The sequence below is a fragment of the Mytilus californianus genome, unplaced genomic scaffold (genome assembly GCF_021869535.1).
Source record: "Mytilus californianus isolate M0D057914Y unplaced genomic scaffold, xbMytCali1.0.p SCAF_6, whole genome shotgun sequence".
Lineage (NCBI taxonomy): Eukaryota > Metazoa > Mollusca > Bivalvia > Mytilida > Mytilidae > Mytilus > Mytilus californianus.
The window spans coordinates 111,510,057-111,534,838 of record NW_026262712.1 but is presented as its reverse complement, the minus strand read 5'-3'; the positions used below and the strand labels follow the sequence as shown (position 1 = coordinate 111,534,838).

Below are 24,782 nucleotides of genomic sequence, written 5' to 3'. Positions count from 1 at the left end.
GTTCAAAGCATCCATACGCATAGAATTTAAATATTCTGCATACAGGGATACGACACCTGGTAACTTTGTATTGATGTATTGTACTCTAAATTCAATCAGTTTATGTTTTGATATAACTACTGTCTTTTATGTTGTGATTTATCCTATAACTTGGAGGATGTAAGTAGATCCTTCAAGTTTTTGTGTCTTTTATATGCTATGATCGGAGGTTTTGGAAACATAGTTTTTGTGCTATCATTTTGTTCAATTAGGTGCCAATGTTTTTTTATTGCTTTATTAAGTCCATTGAAGGAAGGATTAAATTTGGTGGCTAAAACTAATGGAGGCATTGCTCTTTTGTTTTTAAGCTTGTACCTTAGACAATCCTTTCTTTCCCTATGCAATGCCTTTGTTATTATGGGGTTTATATCCTTTTCCGAGTATCCCCTATGGAGAAGTTTTGTTTTGAAAGTTTCAATTTCTTTTAGTGTATCATTTTTGTTATTTGATGATCTCATAAACCGCAATATTTCTGCAGTAATAAATCCATTGAACACCGATGATGGGTGAGCTGACGTTCTTTCAAGATACTGAAAGTTATCAGTAGGTTTACGGTATAGTCTAATATATTATGATTAAGGAATCTGTTTCCTTTAAAAATTGTGACGTCAAGGAATTGAATGCTAGTGTGTGATATTTCATGCGTAAATTTTATTAACGGGTGTATATTATTAGCAATGTTAAATAATTCAGTAAGATTATCTTGACTAGAATTAAAAAGAATGAATCCATCATCTCTGTATATAGAGAACAGTGCTAAGTTATCTTTAAAAGGAAATATATCAAGAATATTCGTTATAATTTCTAACATTCTGAAATCAGCCAGGGATGGGCTCATTGGGGCTCCCATTGGGATTCCACATGTCTGTCTGAATATCAAGTTATTAAATTCAAATTCATTATTGCATAGAATGAATTGAAGTATTCTTAAGAAGTCCTTTTTTGGTGGTAGAGGTATTTCATGTTTATTACGACATATTTTGTACCATGCTCTGTCAACTGCTTGCAGTATTTCATCGTGAGTTAAGGAATTGTACATACTAGTTATATCAAAAGTGCACATAATTATGTCATCCGGTGCCCTTATTTGTTCTATTTTGTTAATAAATGAGGTTGTGTCCTGTGTATAAGTCCATAATTGGCTAACTACTGGTTTTAGGAAGTAGTCTATAAATTGACCAATTTTTTCAAGTGGACTATTGCATAATGATACAATTGGTCTCCCAGGAATATCAATATTTTTAAGGAAATCTTTGTTAGTTTTGATTTTTTCTCTATCTTCATGGTTAATTTTGTGAATTTTAGGCAACATATAGAGTCGTCCCACTCGTATATTGGCATTATTGGCTAGGTATTTATATGTTATATCGTCGATATATTCTTTCTTGTGTAGTTGTTTGATCATTTTTTGAATAGTTTCGGATATTTTGTTCGTATTAAATTCATGAATTTGCTCATAGCATATACTGTTGTTCAGGAAGTTCAGTGTTTGTTTAATATATAGATTTTTATCCAGAACAACAGTAGATGAATTTTTGTCAGCTTTCTTAATAATTATATTATTATTTGAACGTAAGGTTTTGAGTGCCGCTCTCTCATGTTTAGAAAGATTATTTCTAACTTTGTTTATTTTTAGTCTGCATATTTCCATCTTTGTGGCAAATAGATAATTTTCTATTGTGTTGTTTGCTAAAGAGGGTTTGAATCCCGATTTGATTCTAAAAGGATGATTGGTGTCCGCATTAGATTTTTCACTAAAGTGATATTTGCATCGCATTTTTCTGCCTAGTTCGTCAAAATCTCGTAAGAGATTTTGTTTAATGTATTTTACATCAGGACTGGGAATAAATTTTAATCCCTTTGCAAGAACTAATATTTCATAGTTTGTGAGATTTTCACGTGAAAACACTTCTATATAGTTTAAAGCTTTTCTTACATTTTCATGAAAGTTTTTTGTGCGTTTAAGATGGCCTTTGTTATTATTATGTATACGGAGTTTACTTTTGTATTTTATTAATCGTTTTGTCTGATCCCTTTTCCTGAGAGATCTTTTTCTATTACTCATAGTAATATATTTGTTTAAATTTCTTTTGTGACAAAACTACTTTGTTTGTTTGTATAATTATTTCAACTCTAATTGAGAGATGAAATGAATATATATAACATTCAACTCTATTTGAGAGATGAACTGTATTTTACTAATTCTACTCTATTTGAGAGATGAATTGATTTGTATTTTGTTTAAATCTATTTCAAAAATTATACATTGTATATGTAAACTCTGTTGAAGTGTTTGTTCACTTCTGCGGCAATCAATGTGTACTGCAAATATACACAAAGAATTACCACGTGCATACATTAGTCTAAGACTTAGATTCTGATTGGATATTCCAATGTTCCCACGTCACTCGTAACAAACAATAAAGTTCGTCATTTGTATTCTCAATCTGATTGGTTGTTCCGTAATTAGTGTAAATCAGTTACTACGTCATCGAACCATCTAACTCTTGTCATATGTGTGTATTTTATTAAATAATGATTTAACATTTAATTGTTATTAAACTAGTAAGATAAAATCTAATGCTAATTAAATTCCTTTATATAGATAAGTAATGATTTAGACAATACTATTAAATTACGATATTAATATTATCATTCTAAAAATAAATAGAGGTAATTGTGAGACAGATATAATCTATTCGTGTAAAGATAAGGGTTGTTGATGAAATTGCTCTGTTTGCCCTTGCGTAGTCATGTGTATAATCTATTGATAACAATCATGCTACGTGTGTATGATATTTGTAAAGTTACGTGATTTTAGTAAAGATGTTGTAGATAATCAATATACGAACGAACTATAATTTATAGAATATTTGTACCTAGATAGTACGATTATAATGCTCATTGCTAAAACCATACGAAATTAAATGATTGCAATTTTAAGTATAATTTCCTAAGCGATCTTTTAATTAATAGCTGTCAATTGATGAGTAGCAATTAAAACAAACTTATTAAACTACAATAATTCAAAGTTTCCTTGATTTTTAAATGCCTAATGAATATATAGTTATGTGATAATTAATTCTAATCAATAAGATAAAACTACAATATTCAAAGTAATCAGACCTGTTTTAATAATCAAATAAAATACATCCGTTTATAGTTGAATAAAAGTTGATATCCATCTTGTATTATAAAGACACTTTGTTTAACATTGAAAACACATAATTCCACTGAAATACGTAAGAATATTAATGCACTTGTCTTAGTAATAATTATTACGGAAGTTTCTGCGGCCTCTTCCACGGTTCCCACGACCGTATCTGTTACCCAGAACATTCTTAAGGTCATCAATTTCCTTTTTCATCAAGTCCATTTCACTTACTGGTTTAGTATTGTCAGTTTGTTGTTTAAGTATCTGTAGTTCCTGCTTAATTCTGTCAAGATCAGACAGTTCTTTTGGATCCTTGTTAGCACTTTGTCTATATTGATCGGCCCATTTTTCTTTCAGGATCCTCACTCTGTCGTTCAAACGGACAATGCTTGATCCGTTGTTTATTGCCGCTGATGTCTGGTGCCAGTATTGTTCAACTTCAGCTGTCAGCTTGTCAGCATATTCTTTAACTGATACAGTTAGGAATTCCCGGAAATTAATTTTTACAGTACTATTGAACTCCTGCAATTTCAATTTAAAGAAGGTGCTTGCGTCATCTGATCCAAATCTTGGCGAGAACGTAGCATTGTTTATATTTGCGTAAACAGGTAGGGTGTCCCTATCGAATCTTCTAATGTCCCTTAGTAGAGTCAGTATTGGGTGCCTTTTAGCTAATGCACTGTCCATATTGTCAATACATTTGTCAATATTGATACTATCCGTTATGTTACCACTGCTGCAGCTCTCATTTACTAAGTTATCAAAGTCAAAGTTAATTGGTATGATTTTGACGTTACACGAGTAAATGTATTGACAATATGGACAGTGCATTAGCTAAAAGGCGCTGAGAGTACTCGCAGTTACTGACAATTAGTTCAAAGCCACTAACAAGGACGGGTACTTATACATCCCCACAACAAAAAGACACTAATTACAGATCTGAGAGTACTCGCAGTTACTGACAGCTAGTTCAAAGCCACTAACAAGGACGGGTACTTATACATCCCCACAACAAAAAGACACTAATTACAGATCTGAGAGTACTCGCAGTTACTGACAGCTAGTTCAAAGCCACTAACAAGGACGGGTACTTATACATCCCCACAACAAAAAGACACTAATTACAGATCTGAGAGTACTCGCAGTTACTGACAGCTAGTTCAAAGCCACTAACAAGGACGGGTACTTATACATCCCCACAACAAAAAGACACTAATTACAGATCTGAGTGTACTCGCAGTTACTGACAATTAGTTCAAAGCCACTAACAAGGACGGGTACTTATACATCCCCACAACAAAAAGACACTAATTACAGATCTGAGAGTACTCGCAGTTACTGACAATTAGTTCAAAGCCACTAACAAGGACGGGTACTTATACATCCCCACAACAAAAAGACACTAATTTTAGATCTGAGAGTACTCGCAGTTACTGACAGCTAGTTCAAAGCCACTAACAAGGACGGGTACTTATACATCCCCACAACAAAAAGACACTAATTACAGATCTGAGAGTACTCGCAGTTACTGACAGCTAGTTCAAAGCGACTAACAAGGACGGGTACTTATACATCCCCACAACAAAAAGACACTAATTTTAGATCTGAGAGTACTCGCAGTTACTGACAGCTAGTTCAAAGCCACTTACAACTAATGAAAAAATCATAGGTATAGGTTCGACATGAAATGACAGCCACTTTATTTGAACTTAATACAAAGTTGAAAATATTAATTATAATTCACAAATTACATGAAGGAGTACTTAAAGTCCTTCTTATCCAGATTTATATGTATCCTTTTAAAAATATGTTTAAAAGAAACTTACAACAACTGTAAAATCTGTTGATTTCTAGAAATTCATGTTATCACAATTTGTTTTTTAAATCTCAAATTGTTTAAATTATGATTTTTTCAGCGCACTTGTTATCTTTACGTGTAGGTCTATTTATACAAATATATGAATTAAAAATATGTCATCTTAAAAAGCTTATAAAATTTTAGTCCGACCACCATGACACCGAAGCTGTTATCAAGACTTCTGGCACCATTTCCTGGAAAAAAATAATTGTGGTATTAATATATTTATAAATGAAGCTAAAAAAGAAAAAGATAAACAGACAAACAACCGTACACAAAACACAATTTAGGAAAACCAAAGACCGAGCAACACGAACCACACCAACAATGGGGGTTATCGCATGTGCTCCGGAAGGTTAAGCAGATCCTAAAACGTTTGATTACTCTTGAATGAGATATAACGAGTCCAGAACCAATCCTATATATACCAATACATATTCTTAGTATTAGATTTTATTTCATAATCTATTTTGTTCAATTCAATATTTTATCATAAATATTTGTTGTTTTTTAAGGTGTTTCGGTTAAGGTTTAACTACCAAGGCTTTTCCTCATCAGGTATCCCAAGCCTCTAACTAATAAAATAATCAGTTTCAAAAGGAAAGTTCAAAGCATCCATACGCATAGAATTTAAATATTCTGCATACAGGGATACGACACCTGGTAACTTTGTATTGATGTATTGTACTCTAAATTCAATCAGTTTATGTTTTGATATAACTACTGTCTTTTATGTTGTGATTTATCCTATAACTTGGAGGATGTAAGTAGATCCTTCAAGTTTTTGTGTCTTTTATATGCTATGATCGGAGGTTTTGGAAACATAGTTTTTGTGCTATCATTTTGTTCAATTAGGTGCCAATGTTTTTTTATTGCTTTATTAAGTCCATTGAAGGAAGGATTAAATTTGGTGGCTAAAACTAATGGAGGCATTGCTCTTTTGTTTTTAAGCTTGTACCTTAGACAATCCTTTCTTTCCCTATGCAATGCCTTTGTTATTATGGGGTTTATATCCTTTTCCGAGTATCCCCTATGGAGAAGTTTTGTTTTGAAAGTTTCAATTTCTTTTAGTGTATCATTTTTGTTATTTGATGATCTCATAAACCGCAATATTTCTGCAGTAATAAATCCATTGAACACCGATGATGGGTGAGCTGACGTTCTTTCAAGATACTGAAAGTTATCAGTAGGTTTACGGTATAGTCTAATATATTATGATTAAGGAATCTGTTTCCTTTAAAAATTGTGACGTCAAGGAATTGAATGCTAGTGTGTGATATTTCATGCGTAAATTTTATTAACGGGTGTATATTATTAGCAATGTTAAATAATTCAGTAAGATTATCTTGACTAGAATTAAAAAGAATGAATCCATCATCTCTGTATATAGAGAACAGTGCTAAGTTATCTTTAAAAGGAAATATATCAAGAATATTCGTTATAATTTCTAACATTCTGAAATCAGCCAGGGTTGGGCTCATTGGGGCTCCCATTGGGATTCCACATGTCTGTCTGAATATCAAGTTATTAAATTCAAATTCATTATTGCATAGAATGAATTGAAGTATTCTTAAGAAGTCCTTTTTTGGTGGTAGAGGTATTTCATGTTTATTACGACATATTTTGTACCATGCTCTGTCAACTGCTTGCAGTATTTCATCGTGAGTTAAGGAATTGTACATACTAGTTATATCAAAAGTGCACATAATTATGTCATCCGGTGCCCTTATTTGTTCTATTTTGTTAATAAATGAGGTTGTGTCCTGTGTATAAGTCCATAATTGGCTAACTACTGGTTTTAGGAAGTAGTCTATAAATTGACCAATTTTTTCAAGTGGACTATTGCATAATGATACAATTGGTCTCCCAGGAATATCAATATTTTTAAGGAAATCTTTGTTAGTTTTGATTTTTTCTCTATCTTCATGGTTAATTTTGTGAATTTTAGGCAACATATAGAGTCGTCCCACTCGTATATTGGCATTATTGGCTAGGTATTTATATGTTATATCGTCGATATATTCTTTCTTGTGTAGTTGTTTGATCATTTTTTGAATAGTTTCGGATATTTTGTTCGTATTAAATTCATGAATTTGCTCATAGCATATACTGTTGTTCAGGAAGTTCAGTGTTTGTTTAATATATAGATTTTTATCCAGAACAACAGTAGATGAATTTTTGTCAGCTTTCTTAATAATTATATTATTATTTGAACGTAAGGTTTTGAGTGCCGCTCTCTCATGTTTAGAAAGATTATTTCTAACTTTGTTTATTTTTAGTCTGCATATTTCCATCTTTGTGGCAAATAGATAATTTTCTATTGTGTTGTTTGCTAAAGAGGGTTTGAATCCCGATTTGATTCTAAAAGGATGATTGGTGTCCGCATTAGATTTTTCACTAAAGTGATATTTGCATCGCATTTTTCTGCCTAGTTCGTCAAAATCTCGTAAGAGATTTTGTTTAATGTATTTTACATCAGGACTGGGAATAAATTTTAATCCCTTTGCAAGAACTAATATTTCATAGTTTGTGAGATTTTCACGTGAAAACACTTCTATATAGTTTAAAGCTTTTCTTACATTTTCATGAAAGTTTTTTGTGCGTTTAAGATGGCCTTTGTTATTATTATGTATACGGAGTTTACTTTTGTATTTTATTAATCGTTTTGTCTGATCCCTTTTCCTGAGAGATCTTTTTCTATTACTCATAGTAATATATTTGTTTAAATTTCTTTTGTGACAAAACTACTTTGTTTGTTTGTATAATTATTTCAACTCTAATTGAGAGATGAAATGAATATATATAACATTCAACTCTATTTGAGAGATGAACTGTATTTTACTAATTCTACTCTATTTGAGAGATGAATTGATTTGTATTTTGTTTAAATCTATTTCAAAAATTATACATTGTATATGTAAACTCTGTTGAAGTGTTTGTTCACTTCTGCGGCAATCAATGTGTACTGCAAATATACACAAAGAATTACCACGTGCATACATTAGTCTAAGACTTAGATTCTGATTGGATATTCCAATGTTCCCACGTCACTCGTAACAAACAATAAAGTTCGTCATTTGTATTCTCAATCTGATTGGTTGTTCCGTAATTAGTGTAAATCAGTTACTACGTCATCGAACCATCTAACTCTTGTCATATGTGTGTATTTTATTAAATAATGATTTAACATTTAATTGTTATTAAACTAGTAAGATAAAATCTAATGCTAATTAAATTCCTTTATATAGATAAGTAATGATTTAGACAATACTATTAAATTACGATATTAATATTATCATTCTAAAAATAAATAGAGGTAATTGTGAGACAGATATAATCTATTCGTGTAAAGATAAGGGTTGTTGATGAAATTGCTCTGTTTGCCCTTGCGTAGTCATGTGTATAATCTATTGATAACAATCATGCTACGTGTGTATGATATTTGTAAAGTTACGTGATTTTAGTAAAGATGTTGTAGATAATCAATATACGAACGAACTGTAATTTATAGAATATTTGTACCTAGATAGTACGATTATAATGCTCATTGCTAAAACCATACGAAATTAAATGATTGCAATTTTAAGTATAATTTCCTAAGCGATCTTTTAATTAATAGCTGTCAATTGATGAGTAGCAATTAAAACAAACTTATTAAACTACAATAATTCAAAGTTTCCTTGATTTTTAAATGCCTAATGAATATATAGTTATGTGATAATTAATTCTAATCAATAAGATAAAACTACAATATTCAAAGTAATCAGACCTGTTTTAATAATCAAATAAAATACATCCGTTTATAGTTGAATAAAAGTTGATATCCATCTTGTATTATAAAGACACTTTGTTTAACATTGAAAACACATAATTCCACTGAAATACGTAAGAATATTAATGCACTTGTCTTAGTAATAATTATTACGGAAGTTTCTGCGGCCTCTTCCACGGTTCCCACGACCGTATCTGTTACCCAGAACATTCTTAAGGTCATCAATTTCCTTTTTCATCAAGTCCATTTCACTTACTGGTTTAGTATTGTCAGTTTGTTGTTTAAGTATCTGTAGTTCCTGCTTAATTCTGTCAAGATCAGACAGTTCTTTTGGATCCTTGTTAGCACTTTGTCTATATTGATCGGCCCATTTTTCTTTCAGGATCCTCACTCTGTCGTTCAAACGGACAATGCTTGATCCGTTGTTTATTGCCGCTGATGTCTGGTGCCAGTATTGTTCAACTTCAGCTGTCAGCTTGTCAGCATATTCTTTAACTGATACAGTTAGGAATTCCCGGAAATTAATTTTTACAGTACTATTGAACTCAATTTCAATTTAAAGAAGGTGCTTGCGTCATCTGATCCAAATCTTGGCGAGAACGTAGCATTGTTTATATTTGCGTAAACAGGTAGGGTGTCCCTATCGAATCTTCTAATGTCCCTTAGTAGAGTCAGTATTGGGTGCCTTTTAGCTAATGCACTGTCCATATTGTCAATACATTTGTCAATATTGATACTATCCGTTATGTTACCACTGCTGCAGCTCTCATTTACTAAGTTATCAAAGTCAAAGTTAATTGGTATGATTTTGACGTTACACGAGTAAATGTATTGACAATATGGACAGTGCATTAGCTAAAAGGCGCTGAGAGTACTCGCAGTTACTGACAATTAGTTCAAAGCCACTAACAAGGACGGGTACTTATACATCCCCACAACAAAAAGACACTAATTACAGATCTGAGAGTACTCGCAGTTACTGACAGCTAGTTCAAAGCCACTAACAAGGACGGGTACTTATACATCCCCACAACAAAAAGACACTAATTACAGATCTGAGAGTACTCGCAGTTACTGACAGCTAGTTCAAAGCCACTAACAAGGACGGGTACTTATACATCCCCACAACAAAAAGACACTAATTACAGATCTGAGAGTACTCGCAGTTACTGACAGCTAGTTCAAAGCCACTAACAAGGACGGGTACTTATACATCCCCACAACAAAAAGACACTAATTACAGATCTGAGTGTACTCGCAGTTACTGACAATTAGTTCAAAGCCACTAACAAGGACGGGTACTTATACATCCCCACAACAAAAAGACACTAATTACAGATCTGAGAGTACTCGCAGTTACTGACAATTAGTTCAAAGCCACTAACAAGGACGGGTACTTATACATCCCCACAACAAAAAGACACTAATTTTAGATCTGAGAGTACTCGCAGTTACTGACAGCTAGTTCAAAGCCACTAACAAGGACGGGTACTTATACATCCCCACAACAAAAAGACACTAATTTTAGATCTGAGAGTACTCGCAGTTACTGACAGCTAGTTCAAAGCCACTTACAACTAATGAAAAAATCATAGGTATAGGTTCGACATGAAATGACAGCCACTTTATTTGAACTTAATACAAAGTTGAAAATATTAATTATAATTCACAAATTACATGAAGGAGTACTTAAAGTCCTTCTTATCCAGATTTATATGTATCCTTTTAAAAATATGTTTAAAAGAAACTTACAACAACTGTAAAATCTGTTGATTTCTAGAAATTCATGTTATCACAATTTGTTTTTTAAATCTCAAATTGTTTAAATTATGATTTTTTCAGCGCACTTGTTATCTTTACGTGTAGGTCTATTTATACAAATATATGAATTAAAAATATGTCATCTTAAAAAGCTTATAAAATTTTAGTCCGACCACCATGACACCGAAGCTGTTATCAAGACTTCTGGCACCATTTCCTGGAAAAAAATAATTGTGGTATTAATATATTTATAAATGAAGCTAAAAAAGAAAAAGATAAACAGACAAACAACCGTACACAAAACACAATTTAGGAAAACCAAAGACCGAGCAACACGAACCACACCAACAATGGGGGTTATCGCATGTGCTCCGGAAGGTTAAGCAGATCCTAAAACGTTTGATTACTCTTGAATGAGATATAACGAGTCCAGAACCAATCCTATATATACCAATACATATTCTTAGTATTAGATTTTATTTCATAATCTATTTTGTTCAATTCAATATTTTATCATAAATATTTGTTGTTTTTTAAGGTGTTTCGGTTAAGGTTTAACTACCAAGGCTTTTCCTCATCAGGTATCCCAAGCCTCTAACTAATAAAATAATCAGTTTCAAAAGGAAAGTTCAAAGCATCCATACGCATAGAATTTAAATATTCTGCATACAGGGATACGACACCTGGTAACTTTGTATTGATGTATTGTACTCTAAATTCAATCAGTTTATGTTTTGATATAACTACTGTCTTTTATGTTGTGATTTATCCTATAACTTGGAGGATGTAAGTAGATCCTTCAAGTTTTTGTGTCTTTTATATGCTATGATCGGAGGTTTTGGAAACATAGTTTTTGTGCTATCATTTTGTTCAATTAGGTGCCAATGTTTTTTTATTGCTTTATTAAGTCCATTGAAGGAAGGATTAAATTTGGTGGCTAAAACTAATGGAGGCATTGCTCTTTTGTTTTTAAGCTTGTACCTTAGACAATCCTTTCTTTCCCTATGCAATGCCTTTGTTATTATGGGGTTTATATCCTTTTCCGAGTATCCCCTATGGAGAAGTTTTGTTTTGAAAGTTTCAATTTCTTTTAGTGTATCATTTTTGTTATTTGATGATCTCATAAACCGCAATATTTCTGCAGTAATAAATCCATTGAACACCGATGATGGGTGAGCTGACGTTCTTTCAAGATACTGAAAGTTATCAGTAGGTTTACGGTATAGTCTAATATATTATGATTAAGGAATCTGTTTCCTTTAAAAATTGTGACGTCAAGGAATTGAATGCTAGTGTGTGATATTTCATGCGTAAATTTTATTAACGGGTGTATATTATTAGCAATGTTAAATAATTCAGTAAGATTATCTTGACTAGAATTAAAAAGAATGAATCCATCATCTCTGTATATAGAGAACAGTGCTAAGTTATCTTTAAAAGGAAATATATCAAGAATATTCGTTATAATTTCTAACATTCTGAAATCAGCCAGGGATGGGCTCATTGGGGCTCCCATTGGGATTCCACATGTCTGTCTGAATATCAAGTTATTAAATTCAAATTCATTATTGCATAGAATGAATTGAAGTATTCTTAAGAAGTCCTTTTTTGGTGGTAGAGGTATTTCATGTTTATTACGACATATTTTGTACCATGCTCTGTCAACTGCTTGCAGTATTTCATCGTGAGTTAAGGAATTGTACATACTAGTTATATCAAAAGTGCACATAATTATGTCATCCGGTGCCCTTATTTGTTCTATTTTGTTAATAAATGAGGTTGTGTCCTGTGTATAAGTCCATAATTGGCTAACTACTGGTTTTAGGAAGTAGTCTATAAATTGACCAATTTTTTCAAGTGGACTATTGCATAATGATACAATTGGTCTCCCAGGAATATCAATATTTTTAAGGAAATCTTTGTTAGTTTTGATTTTTTCTCTATCTTCATGGTTAATTTTGTGAATTTTAGGCAACATATAGAGTCGTCCCACTCGTATATTGGCATTATTGGCTAGGTATTTATATGTTATATCGTCGATATATTCTTTCTTGTGTAGTTGTTTGATCATTTTTTGAATAGTTTCGGATATTTTGTTCGTATTAAATTCATGAATTTGCTCATAGCATATACTGTTGTTCAGGAAGTTCAGTGTTTGTTTAATATATAGATTTTTATCCAGAACAACAGTAGATGAATTTTTGTCAGCTTTCTTAATAATTATATTATTATTTGAACGTAAGGTTTTGAGTGCCGCTCTCTCATGTTTAGAAAGATTATTTCTAACTTTGTTTATTTTTAGTCTGCATATTTCCATCTTTGTGGCAAATAGATAATTTTCTATTGTGTTGTTTGCTAAAGAGGGTTTGAATCCCGATTTGATTCTAAAAGGATGATTGGTGTCCGCATTAGATTTTTCACTAAAGTGATATTTGCATCGCATTTTTCTGCCTAGTTCGTCAAAATCTCGTAAGAGATTTTGTTTAATGTATTTTACATCAGGACTGGGAATAAATTTTAATCCCTTTGCAAGAACTAATATTTCATAGTTTGTGAGATTTTCACGTGAAAACACTTCTATATAGTTTAAAGCTTTTCTTACATTTTCATGAAAGTTTTTTGTGCGTTTAAGATGGCCTTTGTTATTATTATGTATACGGAGTTTACTTTTGTATTTTATTAATCGTTTTGTCTGATCCCTTTTCCTGAGAGATCTTTTTCTATTACTCATAGTAATATATTTGTTTAAATTTCTTTTGTGACAAAACTACTTTGTTTGTTTGTATAATTATTTCAACTCTAATTGAGAGATGAAATGAATATATATAACATTCAACTCTATTTGAGAGATGAACTGTATTTTACTAATTCTACTCTATTTGAGAGATGAATTGATTTGTATTTTGTTTAAATCTATTTCAAAAATTATACATTGTATATGTAAACTCTGTTGAAGTGTTTGTTCACTTCTGCGGCAATCAATGTGTACTGCAAATATACACAAAGAATTACCACGTGCATACATTAGTCTAAGACTTAGATTCTGATTGGATATTCCAATGTTCCCACGTCACTCGTAACAAACAATAAAGTTCGTCATTTGTATTCTCAATCTGATTGGTTGTTCCGTAATTAGTGTAAATCAGTTACTACGTCATCGAACCATCTAACTCTTGTCATATGTGTGTATTTTATTAAATAATGATTTAACATTTAATTGTTATTAAACTAGTAAGATAAAATCTAATGCTAATTAAATTCCTTTATATAGATAAGTAATGATTTAGACAATACTATTAAATTACGATATTAATATTATCATTCTAAAAATAAATAGAGGTAATTGTGAGACAGATATAATCTATTCGTGTAAAGATAAGGGTTGTTGATGAAATTGCTCTGTTTGCCCTTGCGTAGTCATGTGTATAATCTATTGATAACAATCATGCTACGTGTGTATGATATTTGTAAAGTTACGTGATTTTAGTAAAGATGTTGTAGATAATCAATATACGAACGAACTATAATTTATAGAATATTTGTACCTAGATAGTACGATTATAATGCTCATTGCTAAAACCATACGAAATTAAATGATTGCAATTTTAAGTATAATTTCCTAAGCGATCTTTTAATTAATAGCTGTCAATTGATGAGTAGCAATTAAAACAAACTTATTAAACTACAATAATTCAAAGTTTCCTTGATTTTTAAATGCCTAATGAATATATAGTTATGTGATAATTAATTCTAATCAATAAGATAAAACTACAATATTCAAAGTAATCAGACCTGTTTTAATAATCAAATAAAATACATCCGTTTATAGTTGAATAAAAGTTGATATCCATCTTGTATTATAAAGACACTTTGTTTAACATTGAAAACACATAATTCCACTGAAATACGTAAGAATATTAATGCACTTGTCTTAGTAATAATTATTACGGAAGTTTCTGCGGCCTCTTCCACGGTTCCCACGACCGTATCTGTTACCCAGAACATTCTTAAGGTCATCAATTTCCTTTTTCATCAAGTCCATTTCACTTACTGGTTTAGTATTGTCAGTTTGTTGTTTAAGTATCTGTAGTTCCTGCTTAATTCTGTCAAGATCAGACAGTTCTTTTGGATCCTTGTTAGCACTTTGTCTATATTGATCGGCCCATTTTTCTTTCAGGATCCTCACTCTGTCGTTCAAACGGACAATGCTTGATCCGTTGTTTATTGCCGCTGATGTCTGGTGCCAGTATTGTTCAACTTCAGCTGTCAGCTTGTCAGCATATTCTTTAACTGATACAGTTAGGAATTCCCGGAAATTAATTTTTACAGTACTATTGAACTCCTGCAATTTCAATTTAAAGAAGGTGCTTGCGTCATCTGATCCAAATCTTGGCGAGAACGTAGCATTGTTCATATTTGCGTAAACAGGTAGGGTGTCCCTATCGAATCTTCTAATGTCCCTTAGTAGAGTCAGTATTGGGTGCCTTTTAGCTAATGCACTGTCCATATTGTCAATACATTTGTCAATATTGATACTATCCGTTATGTTACCACTGCTGCAGCTCTCATTTACTAAGTTATCAAAGTCAAAGTTAATTGGTATGATTTTGACGTTACACGAGTAAATGTATTGACAATATGGACAGTGCATTAGCTAAAAGGCACCCAATACTGACTCTACTAAGGGACATTAGAAGATTCGATAGGGACACCCTACCTGTTTACGCAAATATAAACAATGCTACGTTCTCGCCAAGATTTGGATCAGATGACGCAAGCACCTTCTTTAAATTGAAATTGCAGGAGTTCAATAGTACTGTAAAAATTAATTTCCGGGAATTCCTAACTGTATCAGTTAAAGAATATGCTGACAAGCTGACAGCTGAAGTTGAACAATACTGGCACCAGACATCAGCGGCAATAAACAACGGATCAAGCATTGTCCGTTTGAACGACAGAGTGAGGATCCTGAAAGAAAAATGGGCCGATCAATATAGACAAAGTGCTAACAAGGATCCAAAAGAACTGTCTGATCTTGACAGAATTAAGCAGGAACTACAGATACTTAAACAACAAACTGACAATACTAAACCAGTAAGTGAAATGGACTTGATGAAAAAGGAAATTGATGACCTTAAGAATGTTCTGGGTAACAGATACGGTCGTGGGAACCGTGGAAGAGGCCGCAGAAACCTCCGTAATAATTATTACTAAGACAAGTGCATTAATATTCTTACGTATTTCAGTGGAATTATGTGTTTTCAATGTTAAACAAAGTGTCTTTATAATACAAGATGGATATCAACTTTTATTCAACTATAAACGGATGTATTTTATTTGATTATTAAAACAGGTCTGATTACTTTGAATATTGTAGTTTTATCTTATTGATTAGAATTAATTATCACATAACTATATATTCATTAGGCATTTAAAAATCAAGGAAACTTTGAATTATTGTAGTTTAATAAGTTTGTTTTAATTGCTACTCATCAATTGACAGCTATTAATTAAAAGATCGCTTAAGAAATTATACTTAAAATTGCAATCATTTAATTTCGTATGGTTTTAGCAATGAGCATTATAATCGTACTATCTAGGTACAAATATTCTATAAATTATAGTTCGTTCGTATATTGATTATCTACAACATCTTTACTAAAATCACGTAACTTTACAAATATCATACACACGTAGCATGATTGTTATCAATAGATTATACACATGACTACGCAAGGGCAAACAGAGCAATTTCATCAACAACCCTTATCTTTACACGAATAGATTATATCTGTCTCACAATTACCTCTATTTATTTTTAGAATGATAATATTAATATCGTAATTTAATAGTATTGTCTAAATCATTACTTATTTATATAAAGGAATTTAATTAGCATTAGATTTTATCTTACTAGTTTAATAACAATTAAGTGTTAAATCATTATTTAATAAAATACACACATATGACAAGAGTTAGATGGTTCGATGACGTAGTAACTGATCTACACTAATTACGGAACAACCAATCAGATTGAGAATACAAATGACGAACTTTATTGTTTGTTACGAGTGACGTGGGAACATTGGAATATCCAATCAGAATCTAAGTCTTAGACTAATGTATGCACGTGGTAATTCTTTGTGTATATTTGCAGTACACATTGATTGCCGCAGAAGTGAACAAACACTTCAACAGAGTTTACATATACAATGTATAATTTTTGAAATAGATTTAAACAAAATACAAATCAATTCATCTCTCAAATAGAGTAGAATTAGTAAAATACAGTTCATCTCTCAAATAGAGTTGAATGTTATATATATTCATTTCATCTCTCAATTAGAGTTGAAATAATTATACAAACAAACAAAGTAGTTTTGTCACAAAAGAAATCTAAACAAATATATTACTATGAGTAATAGAAAAAGATCTCTCAGGAAAAGGGATCAGACAAAACGATTAATAAAATACAAAAGTAAACTCCGTATACATAATAATAACAAAGGCCATCTTAAACGCACAAAAAACTTTCATGAAAATGTAAGAAAAGCTTTAAACTATATAGAAGTGTTTTCACGTGAAAATCTCACAAACTATGAAATATTAGTTCTTGCAAAGGGATTAAAATTTATTCCCAGTCCTGATGTAAAATACATTAAACAAAATCTCTTACGAGATTTTGACGAACTAGGCAGAAAAATGCGATGCAAATATCACTTTAGTGAAAAATCTAATGCGGACACCAATCATCCTTTTAGAATCAAATCGGGATTCAAACCCTCTTTAGCAAACAACACAATAGAAAATTATCTATTTGCCACAAAGATGGAAATATGCAGACTAAAAATAAACAAAGTTAGAAATAATCTTTCTAAACATGAGAGAGCGGCACTCAAAACCTTACGTTCAAATAATAATATAATTATTAAGAAAGCTGACAAAAATTCATCTACTGTTGTTCTGGATAAAAATCTATATATTAAACAAACACTGAACTTCCTGAACAACAGTATATGCTATGAGCAAATTCATGAATTTAATACGAACAAAATATCCGAAACTATTCAAAAAATGATCAAACAACTACACAAGAAAGAATATATCGACGATATAACATATAAATACCTAGCCAATAATGCCAATATACGAGTGGGACGACTCTATATGTTGCCTAAAATTCACAAAATTAACCATGAAGATAGAAAAAAAATCAAAACTAACAAAGATTTCCTTAAAAATATTGATATTCCTGGGAGACCAATTGTATCATTATGCAATAGTCCACTTGAAAAAATTGGTCAATTTATAGACTACTTCCTAAAACCAGTAGTTAGCCAATTATGGACTTATACACAGGACACAACCTCATTTATTAACAAAATAGAACAAATAAGGGCACCGGATGACATAATTATGTGCACTTTTGATATAACTAGTATGTACAATTCCTTAACTCACGATGAAATACTGCAAGCAGTTGACAGAGCATGGTACAAAATATGTCGTAATAAACATGAAATACCTCTACCACCAAAAAAGGACTTCTTAAGAATACTTCAATTCATTCTATGCAATAATGAATTTGAATTTAATAACTTGATATTCAGACAGACATGTGGAATCCCAATGGGAGCCCCAATGAGCCCATCCCTGGCTGATTTCAGAATGTTTGAAATTATAACGAATATTCTTGATATATTTCCTTTTAAAGATAACTTAGCACTGTTATCTATATACAGAGATGATGGATTCATTCTTTTTAATTCTAGTCAAGATAATCTTACTGAATTATTTAACATTGCTAAAAATATACACCCGTTAATAAAATTTACGCATGAAATATCACACACTAGCATTCAATTCCTTGACGTCACAATTTTTAAAGGAAACAGATTCCTTAATCATAATATATTAGACGTAAAACTATACCGTAAACCTACTGATAACTTTCAGTATCTTGAAAGAACGTCAGCTCACCCATCATCGGTGTTCAATGGATTTATTACTGCAGAAATATTGCGGTTTATGAGATCATCAAATAACAAAAATGATACACTAAAAGAAATTGAATCTTTCAAAACAAAACTTCTCCATAGGGGATACTCGGAAAAGGATATAAACCCCATAATAACAAAGGCATTGCATAGGGAAAGAAAAGATTGTCTAAGGTACAAGCTTAAAAACAAAAGAGCAATGCCTCCATTAGTTTTAGCTACCAAATTTAATCCTTCCTTCAATGGACTTAATAAAGCAATAAAAAAACATTGGCACCTAATTGAACAAAATGATAGCACAAAAACTATGTTTCCAAAACCTCCGATCATAGCATATAAAAGACACAAAAACTTGAAGGATCTACTTACATCCTCCAAGTTATAGGATAAATCACAACATAAAAGACAGTAGTTATATCAAAACATAAACTGATTGAATTTAGAGTACAATACATCAATACAAAGTTACCAGGTGTCGTATCCCTGTATGCAGAATATTTAAATTCTATGCGTATGGATGCTTTGAACTTTCCTTTTGAAACTGATTATTTTATTAGTTAGAGGCTTGGGATACCTGATGAGGAAAAGCCTTGGTAGTTAAACCTTAACCGAAACACCTTAAAAAACAACAAATATTTATGATAAAATATTGAATTGAACAAAATAGATTATGAAATAAAATCTAATACTAAGAATATGTATTGGTATATATAGGATTGGTTCTGGACTCGTTATATCTCATTCATGTTTTTTAGCGCACTTGTTATCTTTACGTGTAGGTCTATTTATACAAATATATGAATTAAAAATATGTCATCTTAAAAAGCTTATAAAATTTTAGTCCGACCACCATGACACCGAAGCTGTTATCAAGACTTCTGGCACCATTTCCTGGAAAAAAATAATTGTGGTATTAATATATTTATAAATGAAGCTAAAAAAGAAAAAGATAAACAGACAAACAACCGTACACAAAACACAATTTAGGAAAACCAAAGACCGAGCAACACGAACCACACCAACAATGGGGGTTATCGCATGTGCTCCGGAAGGTTAAGCAGATCCTAAAACGTTTGATTACTCTTGAAATATGTGATCAGTTGCTAAAAGACAAACTCGTAAATTAAAAAAGTGAAAAAAAAGCATCATGCCAAAAAATAGCTCAAATTGAATAGCAAATATCGTCTAATGGCAATTTCGCCTGAGTAATAAAATGAGAATGGGAATAGGGAATGTGTCAAAGAGACACCAACCCGACCAAAGAGCAGAAAACAGCCGAAGGCCACCAGTTGGTCTTCAACACAGCGAGAAAATCCCGCACCAGGAGGCCGTCTTCAGGTGGCCCCTAAACAAAATGTGTACTTTGGAATTAAAATGGACGTCACACTAAACTCCGAAACATATAAATGAACTAAAATTTAAAAAAAAATACATACAAGACTAACAAAGACCAGAGGCTCCTGACTTGGGACAGGCGCAAAATGCGGCGGGGTTAAACTTGTTTTGTGAGATATCAATCCTCTCCCTGGGTATCTTCTTTTTTCAAGAAATAAATTCTACAATGAAAATGAAAATCCAATATCCTTTTTTTTTAGGTGGTAATACAAAATTACGATATCTGACGGATGGTAACTCGGGCGCTGACAGTGAAAATCAGCGGAGCGAGTAACCGACCGGAACGTAGTACATCCACGTCATTTGGACTGTTTTAAATAATACCACGTCTCTTTTTTTTCTATAATACATACATTCGGTTGAAGACCAATCATTGAGAGCAAGACATTTTGACATACTTACCACTTCCACATCCATACTGGGAAAGGGCCTGTTTGGCAGCAGCGATTGTTTGGCTTATAATAGAAGAGGTAGGGTCCAAGTTGCAGTCAGTGATAACTGTATTCAAACAATCCAGATAGGTATGAACAACACTGTACAATAAAATACGAAAACACTATATGTAATATCCATGTACATGTATTACGTTTTGAAATTTATAAATAACTTACTATATAGCATTGACTTTATAGAATATTTTCCAGATTTTCAGCCATTAAATAAATTCAATTAAAGGAATGACTGTTGGAATGTTGCATTTAATTCTTAATTCTAATTTGGGAGCATGTTATTAAGAGAAATACGTCTTTTCACGACAGGACGATGTTTAAATACAAAAAAAAAAATAATTTAAAAAAAAAATAGTGCAATTAAATTATTTTACAGTGATATAAAATTGATTAGAAATCAAACTTGTAAATATTATAAATGTCTGACCTGCATATTTTGTTCTTGTCTCCTGTAACCGCTGCTTCTGGTTACGCATTGGTATAGTTTGTAGTACAGGACGCTATTTTTGGAGCACAATCGTCAGCGCCAGCTCCTGAATAATAAATATTAGTAAGAAATTAATAGTTAAAATTGAGAATGGAAATGGGGAATATGTCAAAGAGACAACAACCCTACCAAAGAGCAGACAACAGCCGAAGGCCACCAATAGGTCTTCAAAGCAGCGAGAAAATCCCGCACCCGGAGGTGGTCCTCAGCTGGTCCCTAACTAAAATTGTGTACTAGTTCAGTGAAAATGGACGTCACACTAAACTCCAAAACATATAAATGAACTAAAATTAAAAAACATACTAGACTAACAAAGGCCAGAGGCTCCTGACTTGGGACAGGCGCAAAATTGAGGCGGGGTTAATAAATATAAGAAGATAACATGTTTTGTGAGATCTCAACCCTCCCCCTATACCTCTAGCCAATGTAGAATAAAGAAACACATAGCAATACGCACAGTAAAACTCAGTTTAAAAGAAGTCCGAGTCCGATGTCAAAAAAGGTAATAAAAGAAACTAAGCAAAATGACAATGATACATAATTGAACAAAGGACTACTAGCAGTTACTGACATGCCAGCTCCAGACCTCAATTAAACTGATTGAAAGATTATGTTTGCATCATATGAAAATCAAGTACAATCCCTCCCGTTAGGGGTTTAGTATCATACCATCATAAAATATATGAGAAGAACATAACCCGTATCATGCCAACAACTGGTTTTAGAATAAATGTGTTTATTTCCGATGCAAATACCATATGAGTGAATCAATATTAATACCAAAATATGCAATCCTTAATGACTTGACAACAGTATCGTTACTATATCCTTTCCGAATAAGTCTGTTTAAAGGTTTGGTTAGCTTTTGAGGTGAATGCCGACATTTTTGTGCTTTGTAAAGAATATTACCATAAAATATTGGATGTGAAATACCTGAACGTATAAGATGTCTGCATATGTTGATTTATATTTACGAATGATGTCCTTGTACCGATGATAAAATTTAGTAAATGTTTTGACTAGTTTGTGATATCGAAAACCCTGGTGTAATAATTTTTCAGTAATACAGAGATTTCTGTCGTTGAAATCAAATACGTTGTTACATACACTAGCGAATCGAACAAGTTGAGATATATAAACACCATAAGATGGCGACAAGGGAACGTCACCATCTAAAAATGGATAATTAACAATAGGAAATGAAAAAGCTGTATTTAAAAAAAGTTAGTGGAAGCAGTTACTTCGAAAATGGTATCAAGAAAGGAAAAATAACACGTTGTATATTTCATGCGTCCGAATCGCTTTTTCTGGATTTACCTTCATCAAGATCGCTCAAAGCCGAATATTTGAAATCCAAGAATGTATAAGAACAGAAATAGTTGAAGAGCTATATGAATGAAAAGGACATATTGCCAAATGTAATAACAAATAGCCAAATCTATATTAGGCCAACTTTGTCTGAGGGAGTTGAAACCTAAGTTCCTTCATAATTTAAAAATGTATAAACGGACAGTTGTAGAAATGTTTGTTATGATTTTTCAGTACCAAAATACTGAGTACTGAGCTGATGATACCCTCGGGGGCTGATACTTCACGAGCAGAGGTATCGACCCAGTGATGTAAAAAACGAAAATAATAAGATTAAAAAAACAAATCTTAACAATAGAACTAATATGTAAATACTATTATAATATTAGTATAGTTCCTATACCAGGTCAAGGTCCGACCAAGTAAAAAGCCGGTGATGATTTTAAAAACTGGTTATTGGTAATGACATAGATTTTGAATAACGTGAACCAGTTTTTGGAAAATGAAAAAGAAAAAAAAGCAGTAGTAAAGTCCTCCGTAAAGTTCGAATGATATTTCAAAAATTAGAAATAAAAAGAAAAAAAAATATCTTACCTTGCATGACTGTACTGATAGATACAAAACAGGCAATCAATGTTACAGAAGAGAGTTTGTCCATTTCTATGTTTTTCAGTCTGTAAAACAAAACACACATTTACAAAATAATAATTTTAATTTGAATTGAAAAAGAAATGAAGTTATAATAAAATTGATTATACAACCTAATCCAGAGCTCGGACAAATTACAGGACCGGAAGTCTGAATAAGATTATACAACCTAATCCAGAGTTTGGAAAAAATACAGGACCGGAAGTCTGAATAAGATTATACAACCTAATCCAGAGTTCGGAAAAATTACAGGACTGGAAGTCTGAATAAAGATAGAAACACAATTCTTTGAAAGGAAAAGACAAGTACAAATTAGAAAAAAAAAAATTACCACAAAAAATTGTTAATTGTTTCTTGTTGTAAATATCTGAAATTTTGAAAATATCGTCCAATTTGAAAATGGAAGGAAAGTGGTTGCTTAAAAAGAAAATTAGCATGAAGGGGGATTTATCAATAGGATCATAGTTTTAACTATCAAACGTATTACCTGGTAAAGTAGTAAAAGGCTGTTAGATGTCTGTACCACTGAAGTTTTGTGGTAGTTTTAATCCTTCTTAATCTTTATATACACATTTAGTTAATTATTTCGCAAGCATTTTCTGTCCGAACAAGCATTCACTAACATTTTGTTAGCCACGACGTACATTTTTGTACTTTATGTTGGTATTCTGAAAGTAGTTATGAGTGTGTTATTAATAACACGGCCGTTGTTAATATACTAATATGTATTGCATATGATGAGAGAAAAATATACCAAACATCATATATGTATGTGCAGTGGTTTATTTTGATTCGATTTAAACTTCATTTATCACTTCGGTATTTCAAGCAATATTTTTTATCTTGCGTTGCTTGTCTTTTAGCGACTGTATTTTATTTCCGTTTCCGACATGTGTTTTTTTTTTCTCTGGTAGTTTTCATTTTTACACTAGATACAAATAGCGACAAATATTCTTATTGCTTTCTTTGTTAGTTTTGTTTTTGTTTTGGTATATCAATTTTTATCTACTTGGGTTTGTTTTGACAATTGTGATAAATATTCATGGGGAAAATTAGTAAAATTTACCTACTTGTATTATCTTGATGTAGATTTTCAAGCCTTCGGTTTGATTTTTTTGGTTTGTCCTGGCTTGGGATTGAACCCACGACCTCTCGCACTGTAGGCGGGCATTCTAGCACCAGCGGAGCACAAAAAAAAAACCAGTTGAATACAACCAACAATAGACATTAAAGTATTATCGCTGCATACATACATGTCATTATGATTTCCATTTGTCATTGTGGGGTCTTTTATAGCTTTATGTACTGTTACTCTATTGCCTTGTTTCATTGTAACCTACATGGTCTTTTATAGCTTTATGTACTGTTACTCTATTGCCTTGTTTCATTGTAACCTACATGGTCTTTTATAGCTTTATGTACTGTTACTCTATTGCCTTGTTTCATTGTAACCTACATGGTCTTTTATAGCTTTATGTACTGTTACTCTATTGCCTTGTTTCATTGTAACCTACATGGTCTTTTATAGCTTTATGTACTGTTACTCTATTGCCTTGTTTCATTGTAACCTACATGGTCTTTTATAGCTTTATGTACTGTTACTCTATTGCCTTGTGTCATTGTAACCTACATGGTCTTTTATAGCTGTATGTACTGTTACTCTATTGCCTTGTGTCATTGTAACCTACATGGTCTTTTATAGCTGTATGTACTGTTACTCTATTGCCTTGTGTCATTGTAACCTACATGGTCTTTTATAGCTGTATGTACTGTTACTCTATTGCCTTGTGTCAGTGTAACCTACATGGTCTTTTATAGCTTTATGTACTGTTACTCTATTGCCTTGTTTCATTGTAACCTACATGGTCTTTTATAGCTTTATGTACTGTTACTCTATTGCCTTGTTTCATTGTA

General features: G+C 31.9%; 1 long non-coding RNA gene across 1 annotated transcript; it reads right to left on the bottom strand.

Annotated features, from left to right (window-relative positions):
* Window positions 1-19,451: 19,451 nt before the first annotated feature.
* On the bottom strand, window positions 19,452-20,888 carry LOC127705837 (uncharacterized). Its single transcript, XR_007984062.1, has 3 exons — window positions 20,853-20,888; window positions 20,379-20,509; window positions 19,452-19,472 (listed from the first exon to the last, which is right to left on the bottom strand). It is a non-coding gene; the product is annotated as an uncharacterized LOC127705837 (long non-coding RNA).
* Window positions 20,889-24,782: the final 3,894 nt, after the last annotated feature.